The 27,303-nt window shown below is 48.2% G+C and overlaps 1 long non-coding RNA gene across 8 annotated transcripts; it reads left to right on the forward strand.

Annotated features, from left to right (window-relative positions):
- The first annotated feature begins 1,022 nt into the window (after positions 1 to 1,022).
- LOC131301608 (uncharacterized) lies at positions 1,023 to 25,985 on the forward strand. Of its 8 annotated transcripts, none has more exons than XR_009191355.1 (6): positions 1,023 to 2,015; positions 23,556 to 23,637; positions 23,774 to 23,961; positions 24,025 to 24,156; positions 24,493 to 24,601; positions 25,673 to 25,985. It is a non-coding gene; the product is annotated as an uncharacterized LOC131301608 (long non-coding RNA). The 8 variants fall into 8 exon arrangements; XR_009191354.1 differs by having other exon boundaries at positions 23,556 to 23,628; positions 23,723 to 23,961; XR_009191359.1 differs by lacking the exon at positions 1,023 to 2,015 and adding an exon at positions 2,022 to 2,294.
- Positions 25,986 to 27,303: the final 1,318 nt, after the last annotated feature.

The raw sequence follows: 27,303 nt of genomic DNA on the forward strand, positions 1-27,303 counted from the left end.
TTGAAGATTAGTGACTTTTTTTTTAATTTTTGTATTTTGGTGGATTATTGTTTCCATGGAGTTGGATTTACTTCTTTCTTATCATCTACTGATTTGTTTTCGAGAAATTTATTGCGGTAAATCAATATCTACCAATCAACAAACACTTAATTACTGGATGTTAAGATTGATGTCCGACCATCAGGAGCAGCAAGCATGGCCAGAAACCCATAAACCCATTAAGTTGGATTTATCAATGTGCATTGTGACTTATCAATGTTCTACTCCCTAGATCAGGTCGATGTATCATCAGGTTCTATTGCTTATATTGAACAAATTTGGATTACCAAATCTTGATTTGCTTCTCTTGCAAAGATGTTACTCTACCTGCCAGTGTGATAGTGGATTGTGTCCCAATTATTCGTTTCAATGCTTTGATTTTTTAAGATCTATAATTAAACCATCATAACTTGGGTTAAGATATCATGTAACTAGATTTAGTGGAAATAGCTATAACTTAATTTGAAAGTGCAGAAACTATGGGTTTTCGATGGCTGCCTTTGATTTATGTTCTTCGTTGCGGTTTGCATGTTGTTTGGTTTGGCTAATGTCGCTGCAATAATTTTTTTTTTAAGGGTTTGTTGGTTGTCGATCGGAGGTTCCGTGGACGCATATTCTAGGGTCAGGGTTTTTGTTGAAAAAAAAAACCAGAGAAGAAATGGGCCAACAGTTGTTGATCTACAGCATTGTGGCTCTGGATCGAGGGTTCAGATATTCTAAAGTTCATTTTCTAAGTTCTTTTTACATCACTTAGCCTAGATTTGGGTTGTCATATCGGTGGATTTTATGTATTTTCGGTTGGACAAAGTTTAATTTTTTGCCATGTGCATTTGTTGCTGATATTAGGCTATGGCACATTACCGTAACTTGTTACCCTCTCCTTTCACAAAATCAACAAGCAATATAGATACTAAAATTATGTCCACAAGACAAAAAAAAAAATTTGCTCTACAGTTTTAAGGTGTCCTGATGATTTTTTTTCCCCCTTTTTTGCATTGGCCATTAAAGGGCAATATCATTTCAGTTTCATGATTGGCTACTGTAATTCGGCCAACTAGAGCCTTCTTGTTTCTTGATAGTTTCACTTATTTCTCCTTATAGGGATCTCTTCCTCTTAGTGCCTCTTGAAGTGCTTTTCTAGCAAGACTTCCCTGATAACTCGAATAAAATGAATGTTGTTTACTTATTCATGGATTTCATGCAAAATGCATCAGGTATCTTCTACATACTAAAAGTCAAATGGAAGTTTGGAGTTTATTTAAAGAATAGGAAATGAAAGTCTCAAACTTCTGTTTCTACATGGAATGTCTCAACTACTCAAAAAGTTCATTCCAAAAACTGCATGGCTATATTTATATAGTAGCTTTTTGATCCTATTGGCTTAGTCTTGCAAATTTTGCCAAAATGCTTCCACTTATGGCTCCAAGTACAAGTACAAACATTGATAATATTTTTTGCAGATCTCTTTAACCTAGAGGCCTTGCAAAAACCTTATGTGGTTCACCACTATACATGGCTCCCGAAATAATGCAACTTCAGAAATATGATGCTGACGTGGCATCCACCTTTTCTTATAGAAACACTTAGGACTTTTTTTATACGTTCTCCTGTTAACCTTGTGATTGGGACGTAAGGCTCGGTTTGGTTTGGTTTGGTTTGGTTTTGGTTCTCCTGTTAACCTTGAACTGGAAATGCAGGCAGATCTCTGGGTAATTTAGTTTTGTTTAAAGTTCTTTTCATAGATTGTTAGTCATCGGGGATTAGTTTCTTTTCATAATGTGGTTTAAAGTTCTGCGTTTCCTATAAATTCGTTGGCTTGTTATGTCAGTAAGTTTTAATGCTCTGTCAATCTTACCTGATTCACTTGAACATTTTCATCTCATGCGGATCAACCGAGTTGCAATTTCCTCCAGATCGAAGCAATTTGAGTTTGGAATGCATTGAATTGTGTCGAAAATTGCTGCGCTGTAATCCAGGTATTTGAATGGTATCTGCTCCGTTTTGGCTGCATGCAAGATCAAAATGGCAAGGACAGTTACTTCTAATATAGAACTTCTATTTTTGGATTCCTGCCACAAGGAAAAGGCCATGGTTGGTGGATAGGTTGCTTTGCCGTACGCAAGCCATGCAGTTAAATTGTTATGCTGCAGGTTTACTTTATAGCTTTACTGTGCAAAGTTGAAAGGCATGGTGGTGACATCCATAAGATGGGCCCAGTGTATGGCCAGTTGCGTTTTGCATGCTTGGTACTATGGGTAATTAAAGTAGGAAGTCTCGAACGGGTTTCACTCTGTATCATATTTTTGTATTCACCAATGTGCAAAATCTGTCGCATAATTAATCCATGATTAGCACTAATAGCTTTTCACTCGCCTGAAATTATAAGATGCTGCCACTCAATGTTGGATGACATATCTTTGTTGATTTGGAAGCTTTTTGATCATCCTGTTGTGGGCACGCGCCCCCGGAAATTTTATTTGTAAAATTAAAAATCGGGCGCGGCCCCTTTTGTTGGAAGAGCGCGGCGAAACGCCTCGATTCAGAGTCGCCACTCGGGTTTTAGCGGTGAAAGCACCCAAGGAACCGAACTCGAAAACGTTTGCCACGTTTGTTTGATTTTGAAAAGGCTTGTAGACTGGTCCGTCGTCACCTTCGATATCTGAGGTTCGGGAGCCAGGTTACGAGAGGGGAAGGGTTTTATGGCACCCCTCTCGCCCAATCCGGAGATCGGTCTTTACTCGGGCATTTTGTAAAAGCGCTTGCATTTTTCTCTCATTTGATCATTTTTTAGCCAGTTAGGGCGGGGGAACAGTTAATGGGGGTTAAAACTTTAACAAGTTGCAATTAGGTGACAAAATGTTTATGGATGATTTTGCTTGCAATGCTAAATATAGATTGAGAACAAGCACTGAGCAGCTTGAATAAACTGAAGTACGCTGCCCTGAAGGAACGTAAGCAGGTTCCGTCAGCATGCACTGGCCGAGCCACTGCATGCTGATTGGACATGCGCACGCCACCTCATAACTGGCGTACTCCACTTGTTAAGCCTCACAGTCCTTATTTGCAATCCTCTGGGCTCTGGAAAGGGACCAGCGCACACCCAGGACAAACCATGCAGTTAAATAAGTAGGATATATACATTTACAGACAGATGAGATGGCTTGAAGCCATGAAAATAGACAGGAAACCCCCTAAACAATGTGGGGACAGAAAGGAGGCCAAGATTGAACTAAGATGCAAAGGGCCAGCCACTGGATCCTAGCTTTAACTGCCGTACGCCAGTCATGGACTGTCGTACGCACGTTGGACCCTAATCCAGTGCTTGGCTTTTGCATCATCTGGGCTCTGGAGCATGACCAGAAGGATCCCAGGGGCTTTTTGAGCAGATAAGAAGCGAGTATTAACTACTACATCTAAACAGTTCTAAATATACAGAAAGCGGTAAACTGGTTATTTAGCATGCAAGGGTGACTGACAGAAAGATAAAATAAGAGGAATGACGATCCATGATCCCCACGCCAGTAGTGCTCGTTCTACCATGACTGGCGTACGGCATATGGTTACTGGCGTGCGCCATGTATCACCTCATACGTTTGTCGTATTTTGCCAGTTTGAGGCCAGGACTAGTATTACTTACTAGCCTGGGCCTCACTGGTTCCCCTCAGGGGCCAAAACAGAAAGGGACACAAAGGTGGTATACCTTTTTGTTTGAGGATTGAAGGTGGTATTGAACTTTAAAGCTTGGAGATGGAAGCTTAGATGGTGGCTGGATGTCAGCAGGGTGTGTGGAAGTGGGCTGTTTTCTTTTCTCTTTCAATGGAAGAAAAAGGGATAGAGAGCAAGAAAGGAGGAAGGAGAGAGCTTCTACTTCTTAATGAGGCCAACGCCTTGCAAATGAATGCAAGGGGGGTATTTATAGGGGGGGAAGACTGAGATCAGTTAGGTGCTAAGGCCTGTTTGGCTGGCTAAGGCAAGGTTGGAGCCTCCCATGCATTAAATGCATGGGACTTGCCTTGATGGGGGGTGTAGGAGAGAGAGGGAACGTCTCTGCCGAAAGTAATCATCAGGGACGCTGTAGCCGACGTCAGGGTGGCACAAAAGTCCCGCCCAAGTTGCTGAATAAAGTTGATTTGACTGGGTTTGACTGGCGTGCGCCACTTGTAAATGGCGTGCGCCAGTAAAAGCTAGGCCACTGGTCGATGACTGACACGTGGCAGATAACTGGCGTACGCCTCCAGGACACTGGCGTATGCCAATTGGGTTTTGCTGGGGCTGTTTGGCTCTGGTTTGAAGGGTTTTGAAAGGTGTTTGAGAGAGGTTCGGGACGCTCAAAGCTCGACCACACCTTTGTCCTTAAACTGTTTTCGACTAAAATCATCATTGGGGAAATATAAGATCGACAAATAACGTTATCTGGACAGTCCAGAATGGGGTGTCTACAGAAGCCCCCCTTTGACGGCACTTGACGCACCATTGACTGAAGACAAGTAACGTCAAAGGTTTTCTAGACACCCTCTTCAAGGCTATCTAGAATGCAAGAAATTTGAAGAACCTGTTTGATTCGACGCTGGGGCGGATAGACCGCCGCTTTGCTGTTTTTGATAGACAGATCACAGAAATGTGGACTCTCCTGGGGAATGATCCTTTTTTTAGAAGCACCGATTCTGTTGGGGACAGCAGATTGTGGGACGGATAGATCGTCGTTGATTTGAAATTGGACGAGAAGATCGTCGTTGATTTGAAATTGGACGGATAGATCGTCGTTGATTTGAGATTAGACGAGTGGATCGTCGTTGATTTGAAATTGGACGGATAGATCGTCGTTGATTTGAGATTGGACGAGTGGATCGTCGTTGATTTGAGATTGGACGAGTGGATCGTCGTTGATTTGAGATTGGACGGATAGATTGTCATTGATTTGAGATTGGACGAGTGGATCGTCGTTGATTTGAGATTGGACGAGTGGATCGTCGTTGATTTGAAATTGGACGGATAGATCGTCGTTGATTTGAAATTGGACGGATAGATCGTCATTGATTTGAGATTGGACGAGTGGATCGTCGTTGATTTGAAATTGGACGAGTGGATCGTCGTTGATTTGAGATTGGACGAGGGGATCGTCGTTGATTTGAAATCGGACGGACTCTTGCTTGGGGATGGGCCCAAAACTTCTCAGAATAAGTTGGGCTTTCACTTGAGGACGAATTTTCAGTATTGGATATGGATTGGGCCTGAGGCCCACAAATTACTGGCGTACAGTACACCCAATTGGCGTACGCCATCTATCACAGAGATCCGAGCCCAGACCCGAGTCCAGACCCGGCCCAAACGTCCCATACGTCGTATAAACTTCTGAGGCGGTGCAGAAACCGCTCTTCTCTGGTTTTGAACTCTGGAAACTGTCAAGCCTTCTCAAAATCCTTCAATCTCTTCCTCACTCTCCCATTTTTCGCAAAAATCCACACCTCTCCACCCATCTATGGCGGAACCCAATGGTGGTGGCCGCAATGGCAATGCCGGCGAGGAGGGGAATCGGCCACGGGGTAGTGTCGAGACTCCGGAGTCTCGAATCGACGATCAAGCTACTGCCGAACCTTCATCGAGTGTCAGTGTAGCGGTCGCAGGCGGCGGCGGCGACAGTGGTGGCCATGCAGCGGCGGTGGCTGGTGGCGATGAGGGGCGTACGCCAGGAGGGATACGGCGTACGCCAGGCTCTGTTGTGATAGTGGGTCCACAGGTTCGTCGACTGGATCCAAGCAGTGGGGTAGAGGGTGTGGTGATTACCGGTTTGGACTCGGCTGGAGCCGGCGGCAGCGGCAGGGGCAGTGGTGATGATGGTGGCCGACCGGGGACGCCACCGAGGGATCCGGCGAGGGGCAAAGGTCCCGTGGTTGAGGAGGGAGCGTCCGGGGCAGTCCCCACGGAGGAGGTGGAGTTTCGGCCAGCAGTGGGGTCCTCGGCACACGTACCCATCACTCGGGGAGATTTTGCTGAGTTCGTGTCCGAGGAGGAACTCGGCCGGCTGCTCCGGGAGAACCCGGGGGTGGTGGCTGCTGTGTTGGCTGCGCGGGAGGAAAGGGCCCGGCAGGTTGAGCGGGCGCAGGAGGAGGAGCGCCTGAGGGAGGAGGCCGAGAGGGCCAGGGCCGAATGGGAGGCCTTTGTGAGCGAGACCGGGGCAGCAGAGGAAGCTCAGGGGGAGGTGTGGTCGTTTGAGCGAGCAGTGACGCTCGCAGAGTCCGCCCGGCTGGCACCCCGCCGTCAGTTTGACGCGGCTACGTACGCTCCGCCCGAGCCACACCTGTTTATACCGTCCGGGGTCGAGAGCCTCGCGCCTTTGAGGGGGAGTTATGACGCCGAGCTGATACTGAGGGACCCGCAGAGGCACTTGTCAGTGGACTGGGCACAGGTGTTCCTTTTGAACTTTTTCCTTTGATATGCATGTCTTATCGTTTGAATCCAAAGGTAGTTTTGAACTGTTGTAGCGTAGCTCGTAATGCATGTAGATTGGAACCTCGATTGTAACCTGACTGAGAAAATGGAACCTCGTATAATATGCCTCGACGCAGAAACTCGACTTGAATGGTAGAACAATCGAAGTAGTTGAATCGACTCGCAGGATGCCCCATAACTTTGAGGAAACGGTTAGCGCCAAACTAGAATCGACCATAAGTGGCTTCGATCAATAAGGCTATCCTTTGAACTTGACTTCGACTAAGTAGATTGCCATGACATGACGGACGCCCGGATGGCGTGCCCAATAGCTTGATTCGACCATATTGCCATACCGAAAACTCGTGTAATCGACTGAGAGATGTACCTTGAGAAAAGAGAGGCCCAGTGGCTCGGAACTCAATTATGAAACACCCTTGAATTGATTCGACTGATAGCGGAGCTGGATAGGAGAATACAAGTGCCTAGCAGCTTTTGTTCGACCTTTATGATACCTGTTTCGACTGTAGAGTTGCTCTTTGATATTCTGAATTCGACTAACTGTTTGGATTGCAATTCATTGATGAAGTTCTTTCTGCTGTCTGTCTGTCTTTGTTGTGCAGAGGGGGGCGGCCAGCACTCGGGGCCACGGAGGTCCGGCGAGTTCGCTTGAGCTGTACAGGAGCTTGCCTGAGCGTGTCAGGGCCTTGGTTGACGCCGCAGGGTTCCGGCCGTTTATCCTCACGTTGACGGCCGTGAAGAGCGACCACGCTCTGCTGACAGCGCTGGCCGAGAGGTGGTGGGATTCCTCAAATACCTTCCACTTGCCGATTGGGGAGATGACAGTGACCCCGTCCGACTTCGCAGCGCTCACAGGCCTGAGGGTAGGTGGAGAGCCTATCCCGTTTGACTCAGAGATTTACAGGGATCCGGCGGCTCTGACGTGGTTTCTAGGGCAGGCGCCGGCGGGTGAGGCGGAGACCGTCCATTATGACCAGTTCAAACGGTATTTGCACGGGAGGGAGCCGGAGTCAGAGTTGGAGGCGGAGCAGATGGCGAGGGCCTACCTGTTGTACTTGTTCGGGGCTACCCTGTACCCGAACAAGCGATCCACAGTGCACCTGTCCTACTTACCGGCCCTCCATGACTTAGGCGCAGCTTCGAGGTTTGACTGGGGAGGAGCTGCCCTGGGCACCTGCTATGGCTTTATGGGGGCGTTCTCTCGCGGGAAGAAGGCGACTGCCGGCTACTGGAGGGTGTGGGAGGTAAGAAACAAAGACTATCATTTACTTACCGCTTTTCCCTTTATTGCATTTGTACTTTGATTTGCATATGAACTGTATCCTGACGCCTTGGTTGTCTTTACCATTTGCAGCTATGGGCTTATGAGGTGCTGAAGATGTACCCTCCGGAGAACAAGTGCTCGAACCTGAGGATGCTCCCCCGTGCCATGATTTGGGGTCCTATGTACAGCGGGAAAAAGAAGTCCAGAGGGAGCCTCCTAGCTTTCCGGACCTACCTCGACGAGTTGTCTGGCACTCAGGTATGCAATTATGTCGAATTTGATCATTATACCCGTAGAATTGCTTTAATGCTGTCGCTGATACCTTACAAACTGTGCCATTGCCTTGCAGGTGGATTGGAACCCTTGGAGCGGCGCTGAGCCTGAGCCTGCGTACCTGGCGGAGAGTAGGGTGGTGACTGCGAGCCGGGTGCTTTTGGAGTCGGCCTTCGGGTGGCGGTGGTACCTGGGTGACCGGGTGACACGGCAGTCACTAGGCGCTCTTGACTTTCAGGTGCCCGGGCCACTGCCTCCTCACGCTTCCCACACGGACAAGTACACCCTGGCTGAGCTGAGGCGGTTCACTGTTTCGACCGGACTGGCCGCTTTTCTGAGGCCTGAGCGTGACTACGCTGTATACCGGAGGCAGCACCTGGCGAGGCCGCTCGGCGTGCTGGAGCATGTCGCCGTGCAGAGTGAGGCGCTTGAGGCTGGCGAGGAGAGGCGGAGCCGGGAGAGTAGGGCAGCCCAGCCGAGAGAGAGGAGTGACTATGCCACAGCGACAGGGCTGCCTCGGCTTTCTTGGACCCTAGCTGTGCGGGACACGGCAGGAGAGGAGGCTATAGTTCGGTTCGAGCCCGCCAGGACAGACCCAGCAGAGATCACAGGGCCGGTAAGACACTCCTTTACCCTTTTGTAGTTCCCGTATTTGTTTTCAGTATGTACACTTGGCTTGCATTCTGATTCTGTCCCGAAATATGTCACAGGCCCCGATAGAATGGGTACGGGAGGCAGCTCGCCTGATGAAGGCCATGGAGAAGGAGTTCCATAGGATAGCCGGCGGCGCCTCTTTGCAATTGGAGTACCCACCACCAGTTCCAGCTCCCGTTGAGCAGCCTCAGGTATAACTTTTCCTTTTACTTTTGATCGGGATTGCTTTTGACATTTCCTGCACTCAGCATTTCAATATATACAATATGCACAATGTAGTTTAACTGAATTGAATGACTATGCAGGGATATGCTAGGGCGGCTCCTAGGAGAAAAAGCGTGCGGCCCCCGCCAGCAAAGAAGACAGCTTCGAGCTCCTCCCGGCCAGCGGCAAGGGTGGAACAGGGAGTGCAAATCACTCCGGCCAGCGAGGAGCTCCAGTTCCGCCGGGAGCTGAGGAAGAGGCCTGCAGAGAAGAAGCCTGCCGAGGGACCCTCGCAGAAGAAAAGGAGAGAAGAAGAAGAGGCAGAGGAAGAAGAGGAAGAGGGGACGTCCCTCAGCAGCGGCTCCGACTCAGCGAGCGATCCGAGGTTCCGGATAGACCCTAGGGAGGTGGAGGACAGCGAGGACGAGGACGACGAGGAAGACCTTTTTGATGACTGAGGGCTATCACCGAGCCTCAGTCTATTTTGCCGGTACTGGCCACTTTTGGATAGATACTTTGATACTCGATGTTTTGGACGGGGCCTGCGTGCCTCTTGATTTTGCGGGCGAGTGTGCCCTGATACATTTAGCTCTGCCCGGGCCGTTGTGTCGTTTGATACCCGATACATTTCCACCAGTAGCTTTGACACAGTAGTATATAATAGATGCATTTTCTGTTTTACTGCTTTCCCGTCACTTTGGTGAGATTCGGTAAAAGGGAAAGAACAAAACATCTGCTAATATCTATCATGCATTGATGAATACTCTGAGTCGACAACAGACACTTGAATATGCACATAATTGACTTAGCTCGAAGAAAAGATGGACAGAAACACCCTAGGACACCACCTGTATCCCAGATACGCGGGGGACACGGGAGTTTTGGGCGCTGGTAGGCAAAGCTCCATCAATTACCCCGGAGAAGGAAACTGACCTTTTTGAAAGGCGACATGGATGCATAATGACTTGTACGAATCATCCAAACCGATAGAAATGTCCCGGTGCAAGGGAAATACCAAGAAAACGCTAAAAATGCCATAAAAACGGGCATAAGACGCCAAAAATGACTCGATATAGTCCCGGACTGAAACCGACACCCCCACACAGTCACATAAGTCCTACGCAACTTGTATGGTATGACAAAACTTGGCAAGAGCCCTGGAAACGAGTTTTGACCATCCGTATCCTTGATTTTGTCTTGACACGGGCCACCGAGGGTCCAAAATCTTCATCGGGCGTGGCTTTTGGAATCCGATGTTTGGCCATAGTCTTAAATGTCTTTTGTGACTTGTAGGACCCAACAAATAGCCAAAGCCAGCCCCGGAATTGAAAACGACCACACGGAGGCAGTAGCTGCTCAAGACTGGTTTCTGGTGAAGCCGACTGGCGTACGCCAGAAGTTGAGGGCAGTACGCCAGTAGTGTGGGGACACGGACACGCCAGTAAATAACTGGCGTACGCCAGGTTCCTGAGTGCCAGATCCACTTGACTGACCAACTGTCCTTTTTCGGGGGCCACCTTGTCTTCACCCCTACACGGTTCGCACACGGTTTCTGGGTGTCTCAGGGGGCAGTGTCCTTTGCATGAACATGATTTGGAGTCTAGCATGAGGCTTTGGATGCCCCATTATTGGCAAGAATTTCAAAGGGCAAAGGCCTATAAAGCAGAGGCCCTGCAAAGGTTTCCCAAGGTGCACTGCTTCCCCTTTCCTCCAGTATACTTCAATATTTGCCATGGATAACCCCCTCCCGACTTTACTTAGGCCCTGGTTGGCGCAATTTCTAAGCGTTGACTGGCTCAATTTTCAATACCACGGCCTCGCCTCGTTCCGCTTTCTTCGACATGTGCCACTCCGCCCAGCGCTCCTCCAGGCTGCTCTCAGATTCTGGGATCCGGACGTCCATGTCTTTCGCTTTGGCGACGACGAGATGTGCCCGACTGTCGAAGAATTCCAGGCGTACCTTCGGACCTTCTCGTCCCCTACGCTTGTAGTTCCGCCATACCAGGCGAGCATGCCCAAATTGCTGGCCAGTTCCCTCAACATTTCCCGGGGCTTGGCAAATACCATCCTGGAGGGCGGCCAATTGAATATCATGCGGTTGATTGAAATGTACAGCCCGGACGGCGATTTGGCTAGTGATGATGCTCAGGCGCGTCGCCGCTTTGCCTTGGTAATCTGCTTGCTGGCCGCCTACTTGCTCGTGTCGGCCGACGGGCAGATTAGCCCTTCACTAGTGAGCGTTGCTGCACAGATGGGGGCGCGAAGGAACGTGGTCCCTTTGGTCCTGGCCGAAACTCTCTTGGGTTTGGATTTGGTGTATACGGGCCAGTCCGCCGTTTTCAGCGGCAGCCCGCTTTTGCTTCAGGTATTCTCACTCAGCTCGCCTTTTTCCGGCTTTTCACACGTTCTCATTTTACCTCGACACTCGGCTTAGGCTGTTTCCTAGCTCCTTACTTGTCTTTTCGCTCAGGTTTTATCTAGCCTCTTACTTGTCTTTTCCTCTCATACAGTTGTGGCTGTCAGACAAGTTGAATCTCTTGCATCCTCCGGTAGCGGGCTGGAATCTCTTTCCGAAGAGGATCCATCAAAGGGAGATGCAGTATCCGGACATGGACATAGAAGGCTGGTATGAGTTCATGCAGCAAATGCAGCCTGATGAGATTGCTTGGAGGTGCCCCTGGCTGGACCTTCCGGATATGGCTATTTCCTCCGACGGATTCGACCGGATGGTGATTGCTGGGCTATCGAGTTTCACTTTCTACATTCCCGGCCGTGTTCTTCGACAGTTGGGCGCCTCTCAAGAGAACCACCACACCAGCATTGGGGATTTCCGTGTCCCGAACTTCAATGCTCAAACACTCGGCGGTTACCAACGGCGCTGGGGCCTTAGAGCCCTTCAGGCTGAGATGCCGGGTTTTTCAACAGGGCTGAGGAGCCGCTATAGACAGTGGCTGAGAGCAGATGTGAATGCAAGAGAGCATATTGACTGACTCCGGGCCACTTTGCTATGCTTAGAATAAACTGCGAGCCGTTAGGCTTCTCAAGCATTTTGTTCTGTTTTTCATGCTTCAACTGTTTTTAAGGCTTTTGTGCTCAGCTTATATATTAGAAATAGTAATTTGCAATAAAGTTGAAAAACAACGGGTTTCCCCTTTCTGATTCGCTTCAGTGCAGCCTTTGACTTGTGCTCGACCCCCTCGAACTGCGCTATTGACCCAAAAGTGTCGAACCTGGATCGAAATTTTGATAGAGTGTGACCGAATCTCAAAGTGAGATTGCCTACGTATCCCTTTTCAGGGAATCAGGTCAGAACGTAGTTCAGGCTAAGGTTCACTCGTGTATTTTACCTCTCCTTTTACGCTCTAACTTTTGCCTAGCACCGCCTTTTCAGGTTTTCGGTCTAGCGAGCTTTCGACTTTTTTGCCCATTTATTTTTGCCTAGAACCGCCTCCTTAGGTTTTCGGTCTAGCAGGCTGCTCTAACTTTTGCTTGGAATCGCCCACCCTTGTGGTTTTCGACCCAACGAGCATCTCTCAGGGATAATAACGTTTGAGCTGATCCAGGTTGACCAGGGCGTTGAATTCATTGCCGTCGAGGTCGATGAGCTTAGCAGCACCCCCGGATAGGATGGTCTTGATGATGTATGGCCCGGATCGCTTCGGCCTGAATTTCCCGCGAGGATCAAACACTGGAGCCCGGATCTCCTTTGTGACCATGTCTCCTTCGACCAAGCCCCTGGACTTCACCTTTTTGTCGAATGCACGGGCAATTCGACGCTGATACCCCTGAACATGATACAAAGCCCGGAGTCTTCTCTCATCAAACAACATCAACTCGATAAACCTTCCGCTTAACCAGTCAGATTCCTCAAGACCGCTTTCAACCATGATTCTCAGCGATGGTACCTCGAGCTCGATGGGAAGTACTGCCTCCATCCCATAGACTAAAGAGAAGGGAGTTGCACCCGTTGAAGTGCGAATAGATGTCCGGTATCCCCAGAGGGCGAGCGGCAGTTGCTCGTGCCAATCCCTTGCAGACTCGGCAGTCTTCTTGATGATCATCTCGACATTCTTGTTTGCAGCTTCGACCGCCCCATTTGTTTGCGGGCGATAGGTCGTTGAATGATGGATCTCGATACCAAATTCCTCGAAGAGCTCCAGAACCCTCCCCTTGAAATGGCTCCCGTTATCGGATACAAATGCCTGAGGAACCCCGTACCGGTAAATGATGTTCTTTCGAATGAACTGAGCAACTTGAACCGTTGTCAGCGTCTTGTAGGATTCGGCCTCGACCCACTTGGTGAAATAGTCTATCGCTACTAGTATGAACTTATGGCCGTTTGAAGCAGACGGTCTGATCATCCCGATAACATCGATGCCCCAAACAGAGAACGGCCACGGCGAAGTCATGCCATACAGCTTAGCCGGAGGGACATGCTGCAAGTTCGCGTGGATTTGACACTTGTAACAGCGCCGGACATAGTCGATGCACTGCGTCTCCATTGTAGACCAGTAATAACCCTGCCTGAGGATTTTCCTAGCGAGCATGATGCCGCTCATGTGAGGCCCGCAGACTCCTTCGTGAACCGCCTCCATTATCCTTGTTGCCTCGACGCCGTTGACACAGAGCTTGTGCATCCCGCAGTGCGACCTTCGATACAGCTTCCCCCCACAGATGATGTACTGAGAAGCCAGCCTCTGTAAGGCAATCCGGTCCTTCTTCGTGGCCTCAATAGGGAACTCCCCGCGCTCCACAAAGTTCCAAATGTCATGGTACCAGGGTAGGCCATCATCGACATCATCAATGGCGTTGATATACCCGTAAGCGGGCAAGTCCCTCTGTTCAATCACGATTGGCCGCAGCTTAACTCCTATTGGAAGTTCGATCATTGAAGCCAAAGTCGCCAAGGCATCAGCGAACTGATTCCTCAAGCGTGGGACATGGGTGAAAGTCACCTTATTGAAGCGAGGAATCAGTTCTTCCAAATCTTGGTGATAAGGCTTCAGCTTTTCCTCACGAACCTTCCAGTCTCCATTAGCTTGGGAAACCACCAAGTTCGAATCGCCAATTACTTCCAACTTCTCGACTCCTAAAGCGATAGCAGCTTCCATTCCGACGATGCAGGCCTCATACTCGGCTTGATTGTTGGTGACATCAAAATTCAGCTTGAAGGCGAGCGGAATGTGAGCACCGGCGGGTGTGATCAACAACACTCCAATCCCAAACCCCCTCTGGTTAGCAGCCCCATCGAAATAGAGCGTCCATACTTCTTCGACCACTGTTAGAACCTCTTCGTCGGGGAATGTGAAATCCACGTCTTCCGGGCCGTCGATCGGGTGATCAGCTAAGAATTCGGCCACAGCGCGCCCCTTTACAGACTTCCTCGTGACATGTTGGAGTTCGAACTCAGCCAGCAGAAGCAACCAACGTGCTAGCTTATGGGTGAGCGCCGGCTTCTCGAACAGATACTTGATAGGATCCATCCGAGAAATCAGTCTCACCGAATAGGCTAGCATGTAGTGTCTAAGCTTTCTTGTAGCCCAAACTAGCGCCCAACACGTCTTTTCCAGAGGGGTATAGCGCTCCTCAGATCCGACCATCTTCTTGCTCAGGTAGTACACAGCCTTCTCGACCCCATTGCTTCCTTCCTGTGCTAGCAGACACCCCATGCCTGTTGAAGAAACGGACAGATAGAGAATCAAAGGCCGACCCGGTGTTGGCGGCATTAGCACCGGTGGGTTCTGCAAATACCTTCGAATAGACTCGAAAGCGGTCTGGCATTTCTCCGTCCATTCGAAAGGGACCCCCTTTTTGAGCAAATGGAACAACGGCCCGCAGGTTAGAGTTAGCTTGGAGATAAAACAGCTGATGAACTGGACTTTCCCTAGAAAACTTCGCACACCCTTTTCAGACTTGGGTGGTTCCATCTCAAGGATTGCTTTGATTTTGGAAGGATCCACTTCGATTCCCCTCGCGGTGATCAGAAACCCCAACATTTTTCCAGCCGTGACCCCAAACGTGCACTTTTGTGGATTCAGGCGCACATTGTACTTGCGGAGCCTTTCGAGAAATTGCTTGAGTGTCGGGAGATAGTCTTTTTCCTCCTTTGCCTTCACGATCATGTCATCGACGTAGATCTCGACGGTTTTGTGGATAAAATCATGAAACAAGGTCGTTTGAGCCCGTTGGAAAGTGCACCCGGCGTTCTTCAGCCCAAACGGCATCTTTACATAGCAGTAAGTCCCCCATTCCGTGACAAATGTCGTTTTCTCTTGGTCCTCGGGTGCCACAGAGATCTGGTTGTATCCGGAGAATCCGTCGACAAAAGAGAGCAAGGCATGCCCCGCCGTGTTGTCCACAAGCACGTCAATGTGTGGCAAGGGAAAACTGTCTTTGGGGCTTGCCTTGTTTAAGTCCCGAAAGTCGACGCAGACTCGGATCTTTCCATCCTTCTTAGGAACGGGCACAATGTTGGCCACCCATTTGGGATACTCTGCAACCCTTATGAACCCTGCATCAATCTGTTTGGTAACCTCTTCCTTGATCTTCTGAACCCAATCCGGCCTCATTCTGCGGAGCTTCTGTTTGACGGGGACAGCCCCAGGCTCCAACAGGATTCGATGCTGCACTATTTCAGGATAGATGCCGGGCATATCCTTGTGAGACCACGCGAAAACCTCGGGAAATTCCTTGAGAAGCTCGATAGTTCCGGCATGATTTTCCGGGGATAGATTTGCACCGATTTGCATCATGCGGGGGTCATCCTCGTCTTTCAAATTTATACAAATTACTTCTTCTTTTAGAGGCTGAGCACGCCTTTCGTCTTCCTTTTCGATGAGGGAACGCAACTCAGCCGGGATGTCCCCGTCGAAGTTTGTTCCTTCATCGTCAGGGTCGACACAGTTTATATAGAAGCTAGCAAAGTAGTCAGAAGTAGGATCATGCATTTCATAAAACCCCACGGGGTTGCCAAGTACAACAGACTCGAACTCGAAGTAGAAACTACGACGTGGAGGGCCAAGAGGCTCAAACTCCGACTCTGAGCTAGACTTAGACTCTGTGTCAGACTCAGACTCATTGTCAATGCATGTTAGACGCGGAGTGAAAATGCAGTTATTGAGACTTCCCTGTGCCTTCACGATGAGAGAGGTAGGATCCGCGAGAGTCTCTGAGGAGTCGGGCCCGAGCATTAACACTTCAGTTTCTTCGCCCTTGCCGACCAAACCTACTTGGGAGAACAGCATCTCCAGATCCCCTTGATCAAAAGCCTTCAGCCAGTCAAACTCCTCTTCGGCCTGACCCAGCTGCTTCTCGAACTCCTTTTTGGCCAGTTTTTCTTCGGCCGTCTCTTCATCGGGCCAGGTGTCCGCAGCAAATATTTCAAACCCCGGCAGCCAAGTGGAAGTCTCTGGATCCCAAAACGGCTCTATCTGTCCCGAATAAGTAGAGCCTCCTCCCTCTCGCACAAAGTAGCTATCGGGGTTACCACAAAGGGTTCGAGGTTTTCCCAGGTCTTTCCTCTTTTCGGCGTCTTTGGCCGGTGGAGTGTAACCAAGACCCAAGCGTCCGTTGTTGGAAGGAAAAACAGGGAACTCGGCGATCCCTTGTTGGTTGGCCCCGAGTCCTAGGCCTGGCATGAATGACATCTTCCTCATCATTTCGAGGACAGTTGAGCTTATGGTGAAGTCATCATCCATGGCAATGGCGAGGACTGAGCCAGATGTGTCGAAAGAGAAACCCCCGAAGTCCGAGTCTTCTTCCCCGTGCATAATGCCCAAGACGGGCGTGCCGTCATCCGTGAGCGGGCGGATCCCCGAGTCTGCGCAGATTGTTAAGGTTCCGGTAGGCAGCCCCAGCATGACTTTCTGGTGCAGGGTTGAAGGTACAGCCATGATGTCGGCCCTATGAAGCCACGGCCTGCCCAGCAGCAGGTTAAAGGTGGCGGGGACGTCGACCACGTGGAACTCTACATCCATTTCGAAACCCTCAGCATCCAGTTTCAGCATCAGAGTTCCTTCCACCATGCGGCGAGTGCTGTCATATGCCTTGACGGCCAGATTGGAGGGCGTTAGGTCACTCTTTGAGAATCCCAAACGGTAGGCGACCCTCATCGGGCAAACGTTGATGGCCGAGCCGTTGTCTATCAGCACGGTTGGCACCCAATGTCCCCGGCACTTGATGGTGATGTGCAGCGGGCGGTTGTGAGCAGTTCCTTCAACGGGCAGATCCCTCTCGGTGAAAGTGACAGAGTGTTTAGAGAGAAGCGGTAGCACGAGAGCAATCATGGCCTCGGGGGTAATGTCGATCGGTACAGTGAGCCGGGCCAACGCGGAGGAGAGCTTCTCACGATGCTCCTTTGATGATGATATCAGACCCCAGATGGAGACGGCGGCAGGAATCCGTTCGAGCTGTTTCAAAATGGCGTCTTCTTCTGGAACCCCATTCGGAAAGAGCGGATCAGCTCGCTGAGCAGCGGGAACAGTGGCCTTCTGACCGGGCGGATTGGACGAGCTTCCAGCCTGGAGATTGGAGGGCTAAAACACTCGGCCACTCCTAGTGACATTGGCCACGTCCCACCAAGATGATGAGTCAATAGAATCCCACAGATCGGCCGGTACTTCTTCCAGCTTGCGCTTCCCTTTGTCCGTTGATACCACCGTTGCAGTCGAATCTGTCCCCAGAGCGGTATCCCATTCCAAATCCTCCATCACTAAACCCTCCCAAAATGCAGGATCCTGTGCAGCCTCTTCTTCAAATGGTGCTCCTGGGTTAGTGACGAATGGAACGTCCCAAAATCCTCCATCGACGAGAGCAGTATTGACGGTCCATACTTCGTTCCCCATGTTGAGGTCGACAATGTTGTCGACGTTCCAAATATCAGTGGGCGGTGAGGTCTTAATAGCTTCTTCCGCATCCCAGAGGTCGGCAGGAAGCGCATCTAGAACCATGATTGAGCAGTCATCCCCGGGGGCTGTAATGACAGGACACGGCCGTTCCACAGAAACAACGTCGAGGGTAATATCACACTCATGGATGCGACGGTCGAGCGTGTCAGCAATAGCATTTACCAAGGGTAACATGGCGCCTAGCGGGCGACGAACTTCGGGCACAACCTCTCCCTCTTGGAACTGGTCCCAGTACTTCTCATCAAAATCGTTTTGGTCCACATCCGCCTCGAGGCCCTGCCCCAATTGCCATCCATCAGGCTGTGGGTCCCACACGTACTCCTCGGCTTCCACTTCGACGGGGTTTGATTCGGGCTGGTAAAAGAGCATGAACAAAGAGAGACCATCCAGAGGGTCAGCCTGTGCCGCGTTCCATTCTTCCTGCCACTGATCTAGCCACATTTGATTGACCTGAGGGTGCGCGGGGAATCCCATATTATACTGTTCAGTCCAATCACTGCAAAGCTCTTCCCATTCCTTGGCTCTGTCCTCCATGGCCCAACCGGCCGCCATCATGTTAATGCTTGGTTCGGAGGGGAAGGGTACAATTGGTCTTTGGTTGAAGGTTGAGGTAATATGGTCGGTAGGGTTGAATATGGTGGAGCTAAGGTTTATCTGGTTCACTTGAGGGTTAGGGTCATGCTTGGGTAAAGAATTGGAGATGACGTTGGGCTTTGTGGGTGGAGTTGGAAGGGTGCCATTGTCCACCAAATCCTGTATCGCATGACGGAGGCGATAGCATGAGTCGGTGTAATGGCCGGGCATTTGATGGTACGCACAGAAAGCGTTGGGGTTATGGCTAGGGGGTGGATTTTGAGGAAGTGGAGTTGGGGCTAGAGGCCTGAGGTGCCCGGTTTTGATTAGCTTCTCCAACACCGAGGAGAGAGGTGCCTCGAAGTTGGCGAAGTTACGAGGTTGGTTGCGGTTTCGGGGTCTTTGAGGGGTTTGAACTTGGTTAATGTCGGCAATGTGGTTAGAGTTTTGGGTAGAGGGGTTGTTGGCAGAGTTCGCGTTGGCGTAGCTGTTGCCACCGAACAAAGCAGTGCTATTCCCGGTGTATGCACGAGGCTTTGATTTTGAGGCTGAAGTGGAGGAGGAATTGTCACTCCTAGGCAGAACGCCGGTTTGAAGGGCTTCTTCGATGGCCAGCCTGGAGTCATAGAAGGTTTCAAAGTTTGCGCCCTGAACCAACACAAGGTTTTTGGCGAAGTCGGGCTGCAGATTACGGGAAATGATACGGATCTGATCCTTCTCGCTTGGGCGATCGGGCATGAGAGCGGCCTTGGCTCTCCATCTTTGGATAAAGTCTGCAAAGGACTCCTTTGCAGTCATCTTGGTGGATTCCAACTCCCGAGTGGTCATTTTGAGTTGGGCGTTGTAGCTATACTGAGCATTGAAGGGCGTGCCAATGTCCTCCCATGTCCGCCTCTTGGAGATGTCGAGCGACAAGAACCATTGGAAGGCTGGACCGGCAAGAGTTTGCGGAAATAGCTGAGCCATGGCATCCTCCTCGACGCCATGCAGCTTCATGGCTCCATGATAGGCCAACAAGTGAGTTTTCGGGTCTCCAGTACCGTCGAACTTTGCAAAGTCGGGCATTTTGAACCGGTCGGGCAGCCGGGCATTCGGAAATGGGCAGAGGCGGTTCATGTCTAGCACTCCCGACCCTTTTCTTTCAGATTTGGCGACGGCTTCTTCCAACTTGGCCATTTTGGCGACCAAAGCTGCCATTTCTGGGCTTGGAGCGGGATTCTCAACCAATGGTTCCTCTTGGCCGGCGGCTCCCTGTTCACGCCTTTCGCCGCCTTCCCCTCCTGCTACCAGGGGAAGTCGCTCCTCGATTAGGGTTTGAAGATTGGCCATAGAGGCGTCGGCCTGGTCGGCTCTCTGTTGCATGATGGCCAGGTTGCGCTGTAGATCGGCTAGGACGGTTGCAAGGTTCGGGGGTGGGACATCCGCCATGGTTAGTACTTCTATTTTAACAGGTTTGGGAGATGCTGGCGGAGATGGAGTAGACGGAGGGGACTCGTGCGGAGTAGTCGGTGGCGAATCCTCTCGTGACACAGCGCAGGCCAGAGCTTCCGTTGCGGTCGACTGAAAAACGAACCCCAAATCAGATCCTCAAACAGACTCGACGGACGGTCCCAAGTAGGTTTGGCTCTTGATCTCGGAATTCTGCTTTGACATCGGCATGACTAGACGGCAAAGTACAAGAGCTCAGTGACAGCCTGCAGTCATTTTATTTGAAAGAATAGACGGGAATTGAAAAATGATCATGCCAACGTCGTCGGTGTCCTCCTAGACCCTAGAACTAGGGCGAGTCTGCGTCACACCACTCGGACAGTTGCCATGGAATCCTCGGATTTTCTTTTCGACGGTGTATCCTTGATTGAATCGAATGTTACTAAGGGATGCCAAAACAGCCTAAGTCTTTGACTTTCTCCCTTCTCGCAGTTTCAAAGTTTGATTTTGGAACAACTCGGTATAGATGTCATGATACCGTAACCGAAATGGCGTAAGCAGCACTGTGCCGGAGCCTGGTGTAAGTGATTAGCACTTTTAACCCGAGTGGTGTAAGCATCATGCCATTCTCTCCGTTGTTCCTAGCTTTCGGTTTGAAACCTCGATGGGGTTTGAGACAAGGATTTAGGAAGTATCGACTTCCCGAAGTCTCATGGATTAAGGATTTGAAAATTCTGGTAACGTGCAACATCGAGATGCACGACTCGTCATCGGTCCAAGGCAAACGCCGAGTGGGCGCAAGGCAGACTCGACAAAAGACATCCTAAAAGCCGCCCTAGCATGCTCCTACGCAAAAACGACCATGAATGTATGTACAGGCATGCGATATGGAAAGCGGTAACACATAGACAGGATATGGGGTTAGAAGCAAGTAATCCTACCCTGCGGGTTCCTGTCTTAGGTTGAAAGGTGCTAGTGCTTTGTACACGCTGTAGAGGCCGGTTTTGGCTAAAAGGGGTTCCTCTGACTAGAGCCGCGATATACCTCCCATTGCAACGCGTGGAGCAAAGCAATGGTCGAACGGTAGTACGACTCATCATCGTCCAAGGTTGTTGGGCGTTCGAGGACCCCGGGCTCCAGTAAACTGTGCCGGTTACCCAAAACACCTCAACGGGGCTGACCAACCATCGATACAAACGGAGAATGCCGAAAAATGATTAGATGAGAGAAAATGCAACACTTTTGAAAACAAACGCCTTTTGAAGCTTGGCTCACTTTTGTTAATTGATATTTTGGAGAAAACTACACAAGAGAACAATAGTAAAAGCCCCAGTTCGGATTGGTCGAATGCTGAGATCCTGTTACGTTACCATCCCGTTCTTCAGCAGCGCGAAGCGTACTGTTTTGACAAGCTTTTTGAGAATTGTTCAATTATGTATTAATCGTCAAATATCAATCAATGCAATCTCCCCAGCGGAGTCGCCACTGTGGGCACGCGCCCCCGGAAATTTTATTTGTAAAATTAAAAATCGGGCGCGGCCCCTTTTGTTGGAAGAGCGCGGCGAAACGCCTCGATTCAGAGTCGCCACTCGGGTTTTAGCGGTGAAAGCACCCAAGGAACCGAACTCGAAAACGTTTGCCACGTTTGTTTGATTTTGAAAAGGCTTGTAGACTGGTCCGTCGTCACCTTCGATATCTGAGGTTCGGGAGCCAGGTTACGAGAGGGGAAGGGTTTTATGGCACCCCTCTCGCCCAATCCGGAGATCGGTCTTTACTCGGGCATTTTGTAAAAGCGCTTGCATTTTTCTCTCATTTGATCATTTTTTAGCCAGTTAGGGCGGGGGAACAGTTAATGGGGGTTAAAACTTTAACAAGTTGCAATTAGGTGACAAAATGTTTATGGATGATTTTGCTTGCAATGCTAAATATAGATTGAGAACAAGCACTGAGCAGCTTGAATAAACTGAAGTACGCTGCCCTGAAGGAACGTAAGCAGGTTCCGTCAGCATGCACTGGCCGAGCCACTGCATGCTGATTGGACATGCGCACGCCACCTCATAACTGGCGTACTCCACTTGTTAAGCCTCACAGTCCTTATTTGCAATCCTCTGGGCTCTGGAAAGGGACCAGCGCACACCCAGGACAAACCATGCAGTTAAATAAGCAGGATATATACATTTACAGACAGATGAGATGGCTTGAAGCCATGAAAATAGACAGGAAACCCCCTAAACAATGTGGGGACAGAAAGGAGGCCAAGATTGAACTAAGATGCAAAGGGCCAGCCACTGGATCCTAGCTTTAACTGCCGTACGCCAGTCATGGACTGTCGTACGCACGTTGGACCCTAATCCAGTGCTTGGCTTTTGCATCATCTGGGCTCTGGAGCATGACCAGAAGGATCCCAGGGGCCTTTTGAGCAGATAAGAAGCGAGTATTAACTACTACATCTAAACAGTTCTAAATATACAGAAAGCGGTAAACTGGTTATTTAGCATGCAAGGGTGACTGACAGAAAGATAAAATAAGAGGAATGACGATCCATGATCCCCACGCCAGTAGTGCTCGTTCTACCATGACTAGCGTACGGCATATGGTTACTGGCGTGCGCCATGTATCACCTCATACGTTTGTCGTATTTTGCCAGTTTGAGGCCAGGACTAGTATTACTTACTAGCCTGGGCCTCACTGGTTCCCCTCAGGGGCCAAAACAGAAAGGGACACAAAGGTGGTATACCTTTTTGTTTGAGGATTGAAGGTGGTATTGAACTTTAAAGCTTGGAGATGGAAGCTTAGATGGTGGCTGGATGTCAGCAGGGTGTGTGGAAGTGGGCTGTTTTCTTTTCTCTTTCAATGGAAGAAAAAGGGATAGAGAGCAAGAAAGGAGGAAGGAGAGAGCTTCTACTTCTTAATGAGGCCAACCCCTTGCAAATGAATGCAAGGGGGGTATTTATAGGGGGGGGGAAGACTGAGATCAGTTAGGTGCTAAGGCCTGTTTGGCTGGCTAAGGCAAGGTTGGAGCCTCCCATGCATTAAATGCATGGGACTTGCCTTGATGGGGGGTGTAGGAGAGAGAGGGAACGTCTCTGCCGAAAGTAATCATCAGGGACGCTGTAGCCGACGTCAGGGTGGCACAAAAGTCCCGCCCAAGTTGCTGAATAAAGTTGATTTGACTGGGTTTGACTGGCGTGCGCCACTTGTAAATGGCGTGCGCCAGTAAAAGCTAGGCCACTGGTCGATGACTGACACGTGGCAGATAACTGGCGTACGCCTCCAGGACACTGGCGTATGCCAATTGGGTTTTGCTGGGGCTGTTTGGCTCTGGTTTGAAGGGTTTTGAAAGGTGTTTGAGAGAGGTTCGGGACGCTCAAAGCTCGACCACACCTTTGTCCTTAAACTGTTTTCGACTAAAATCATCATTGGGGAAATATAAGATCGACAAATAACGTTATCTGGACAGTCCAGAATGGGGTGTCTACACCTGTGCAGTAACCTCCCTAAACAGTTATCATGGATTTAAGTGCTCGATGGTGAAATAGTGAGCAAACTTGGCACGATATTTATGTTGTTGGCTACTTGATTTTTCCCACAATAATGCTATGATAGGCCATTTTTATTGTTTACTAGGAACAACTTGAGCGGAGGAATTAAAGAAGAAAAATATTAGAGTTCAAATTATCTCACATTGTTTAGATTTGATGAGCTTAACTACAATTCAACGTTCTCCCTTTCCCTACTAATCTTTCCATATTTTCCATCTGCAGTGGAGCGGCTAACATTCGAAGAGTTTTTTAACCACCCTTTTCTGTCTCAGAGGCAGTCAAATGAATTGTTGAGGTAAATGAGGTAAAGTGTTTAACTTTCGTGCTTCCAATATGAAAGTGTTCTGATCGTTTACTCTGACATTGCAAAATTCTTCTATGCTATGCAGGAATAGAAGGTCACCAAAAACAATAGTTGGTTTTCCTTTTTCTGAATACAGTCCAGTGAGGAATGCAGAAGAAGATTCCGAAGAAGATAATCTTCCCTTTAGCCTTGACGATGTTTCCAATGGACCTGATAGGAGCCCATCCTTTGTTAGGAAGCCCTCAATGAAGTCCATTGTTAGATTTTCTTCAGGGGGATTTGTTTGAAGCTCAAGTTAGGGCTTGAATACCTTTCTTGATTGAGGTAGGATTCACTACTAAACCTCTTGATGTTTTTATGTTTATGTAAATGTTGTATGTTCAGCAGAGAGGACAATTAGAAGAAGAAGAGCTTGTCTGAAGTTGTTCAGTTTCTGCCCGATTGGCGAATTAGATACAACATGGGCAAGACTCACTGGGCCAACATCTCTTGTGACATCACCAGATCAATTTCTACAAGGTCTTTCTCTCTGTTACACGCACATGAATTTGTACAGATGTATTTGCTTGTGTGGGAAATGTGTTTTATGTTTATTCTTAATGCTTTATGTCGTGGTGATTTTTTTAGAATGGTTGCCATGACAAAGGCTTACAATTTCTACTGCTTTATACTTTTTGGCTTCAGAATGCTCCAATAGTAACATTGTGTTTTTGAATGAGATTGCTTGCCTTGTTTTTCTTTCCTTTAAATTCTCTTACCTAGCTTCTGGTCCAGTGAGAGTTGTCTTCTTTTTTTCCCAAACATGAAGATCTATCTGTTATCTTGCATGCTAAATTTTTTTCTGGTGACATTCAGCTTGCTCCCTCGAGGAACTGGAAATCAATAATGAGCTGCCTTTGCTGTTCCAATGATGATATGCAATGGCCTTCTGACAATGCACAGTTCATGGGAAATAATGCATCTGGTAGTTATCTAATCACTTCACAGAATTTAAATGTATTGCAATAGTTTCTCTTTCATTATTTGAAATACTAAATAAGGTCTTTCTTGGACAAATATAGAAAAAGAGATATCTTTTAGTTGTAGGAGTTGGAACTTCAAGGTTTGCATTCCATGCTTTGAGTGTAAATCCAAAGACATTTAAGTCTTTTCCATTTTATTAATTTCAGTGCTTCCCAAACTCGAAGTGGTATCACGAATATTTGCAGGGTGATTATGTTGGCTCGTTTGAACAGCATCGCTGCTTGGTTTACTTGTGTTTTCGAGGTGGTATCATGAATATTTGCAGGGTGATTATGTTGGATCATTTAAACGCTATCACTGCTTGTGTTTTTAGTTTCCTTTTTAATTCAGCTTGGATCCATATAAACAAACTATAGTGCTCCATGTTGGTATTTTTAGTGTTATGTCATTTTCCTTTGCTTCTATTCCATAATTGAAGGCTTCTCATTTCCATCCTCACTTAACTGAGTACAAATTAATGATGCCATGCTACTGAAGCTGCCCTAAAGGACACAAAAACTGTAGATGTACTACCATTGCTATCCTAACTATCCCACTGGATGAATTGAAGGGAATAACAGAAAACTTTCGTACAAAGGCTTTAATTGGTGTTGCCATTAAAAGTTACTCCAGTAAGCAGCCAAACCAAGAATTTTTGCCACAGGTTGCGCTCATCACATTGCATTAATTTCTATATGTTGTATAATAATCTAAGATCGATCAATTGCTTCATGAATTAACAGGTTTCTGTTATTTGTCTTGATACGTTTTTAGTTTCTGTCATAATATTAGTTTAGATGCCTAAAATTATGTCCACAAGACAAAAAAAAAAAAAATTGCTCTACAGTTTAAGGGTGTCCTGATGATTTTTTCCCCCCCTTTTTTTGTATTGGCCATTAAAGGGCAATACCATTTCAGTTTCATGATTGGCTGCTGTAATTCGGCCAACTAGAGCCTTCTTGTTTCTTGATAGTCTCACTTATTTCTTCATTAACTTGGTGGCGGCCTTTTATACATATATTTGCATTTGTAGATGTCGAACTCAGAGGACTGTGTGTGGAAGTTGGAAATCAGCTGACAAGGCAATAAAAGGAATTAATCAAATTGAGACCTCCAACCTTCCGAGGAGGAGCAAATTCAAGCCATCCCAACTGCTGCCACAATTTCAGAAATATTCATGATCATTCTCTTCAACGAGCATGACAGACATGCCTTACTGAAGGACGGTTAGATTTAGACTAACTTTTAAGGATGGTTAGATTCAAAGGATTTGAAACTGGAAACCTTGTAGGAGTGATTACTCGGATTTGGATTTGACTATGCCTATATTTTGTGCTTGCTGTGGAGTTTTTGTTGTTGATCTGCTACTCTGCACTAAGCCTGCTGCTAAGTTTCTTCTTTGATGATGCTAAAACTGGTTGAATTCAATCAAGAATTGATAAAAACCTCTGAGAAACATCAATCAATAATTAGCGACATCAACATCAGAATGAAAGAAATGACGATATCAAAACTTCAAAATGAAAGAAACGACACCGTTTTGTCTTAAAAATCAATGGATTGTTTCTGAAGTTGTTCAGTTAACATAGATCAAACAAACCATTGCTTTTAGATTTCCAACCATTCCACATTTGCAAATCGCAATTCTGTGTTCACCATTCAAGATTTCCAAATCATTGCCTACCATTTTGTGTTCACTTTTCTCCCTACCATTGCCATTTCCTTCACTGCAAAGCTAAAAATCATTTCCCAAACTGATCACGAACATCCAAATGGCAATTTTGTATCACCTCAACTTTATTTTTCCACCTTCATCATCAAAAACAACATTTATCTTTACCCTAAAACAAAATAATAAATCCTCATCAACGGGCACACAATATTCGTGCTTTGCACGTGGCCGAACCTAGTATCTATATAATTGTTTACACCCATTTTTGGCCAAAATTTAGAAAATCAATTTGTTGGTTAGAAGAATGCCTTGAATGATGGTCTCAGGCCTTGAATAGAGTCATGATCGGTCATCCACAAAATCAGGCCAATTTGAACGCCACTGATCGAGTTTAGTTTGAAAAGGCCTGGGCCAAATTAATGCCTAAAATTTCGTTATCACAAATTCAGGCCCAGGACTGGCCAAGGTCTTGAGTCGACCCACTAGGCCTGAGCATTTTTGCCCAGGCCTAGTCCAGTTTTTAAAAATGATAAGGCCTTCTAGTAGATCCAAATCAGTTAAAGCCTAGGTTTCCTATCCAGGCCTAGGCTCACAAGGCTTACAATGAACGGAGGCCTATCATTCACCTCAAATTCAGGCCCAATTAATAGATGGGCCTACTTCTGTAAAAACGTCACATATGGCCTTTAAGTGGTAGGAAAAGGCCTTAAGCTACTCACAAGCGGCTCAAAGGCCTAGAATGTTCTTTCTTGGCAGATCTAAGGAAGCTGCTTACAAACAGCTCAAGGCCTGAGTCTCTACTATCCTTCAGCATGAAGTATGGCTTGGGACACAAGGCAGCCATGCATGGAGACAGCCCAAGCAGCTCACAAGCAGTTCATGCCTGCACAAGCAGCTCAAACGCTTATAAGTTTCTCTCCAAGCTGCTCACAAGCAGCTCAACTAGGCCTGCAGTATGAAAGCTTAAAGAAAGCAAATGGTAGGGCACAAGT

This window comes from Rhododendron vialii, chromosome 9a (genome assembly GCF_030253575.1).
Source record: "Rhododendron vialii isolate Sample 1 chromosome 9a, ASM3025357v1".
NCBI lineage: Eukaryota > Viridiplantae > Streptophyta > Magnoliopsida > Ericales > Ericaceae > Rhododendron > Rhododendron vialii.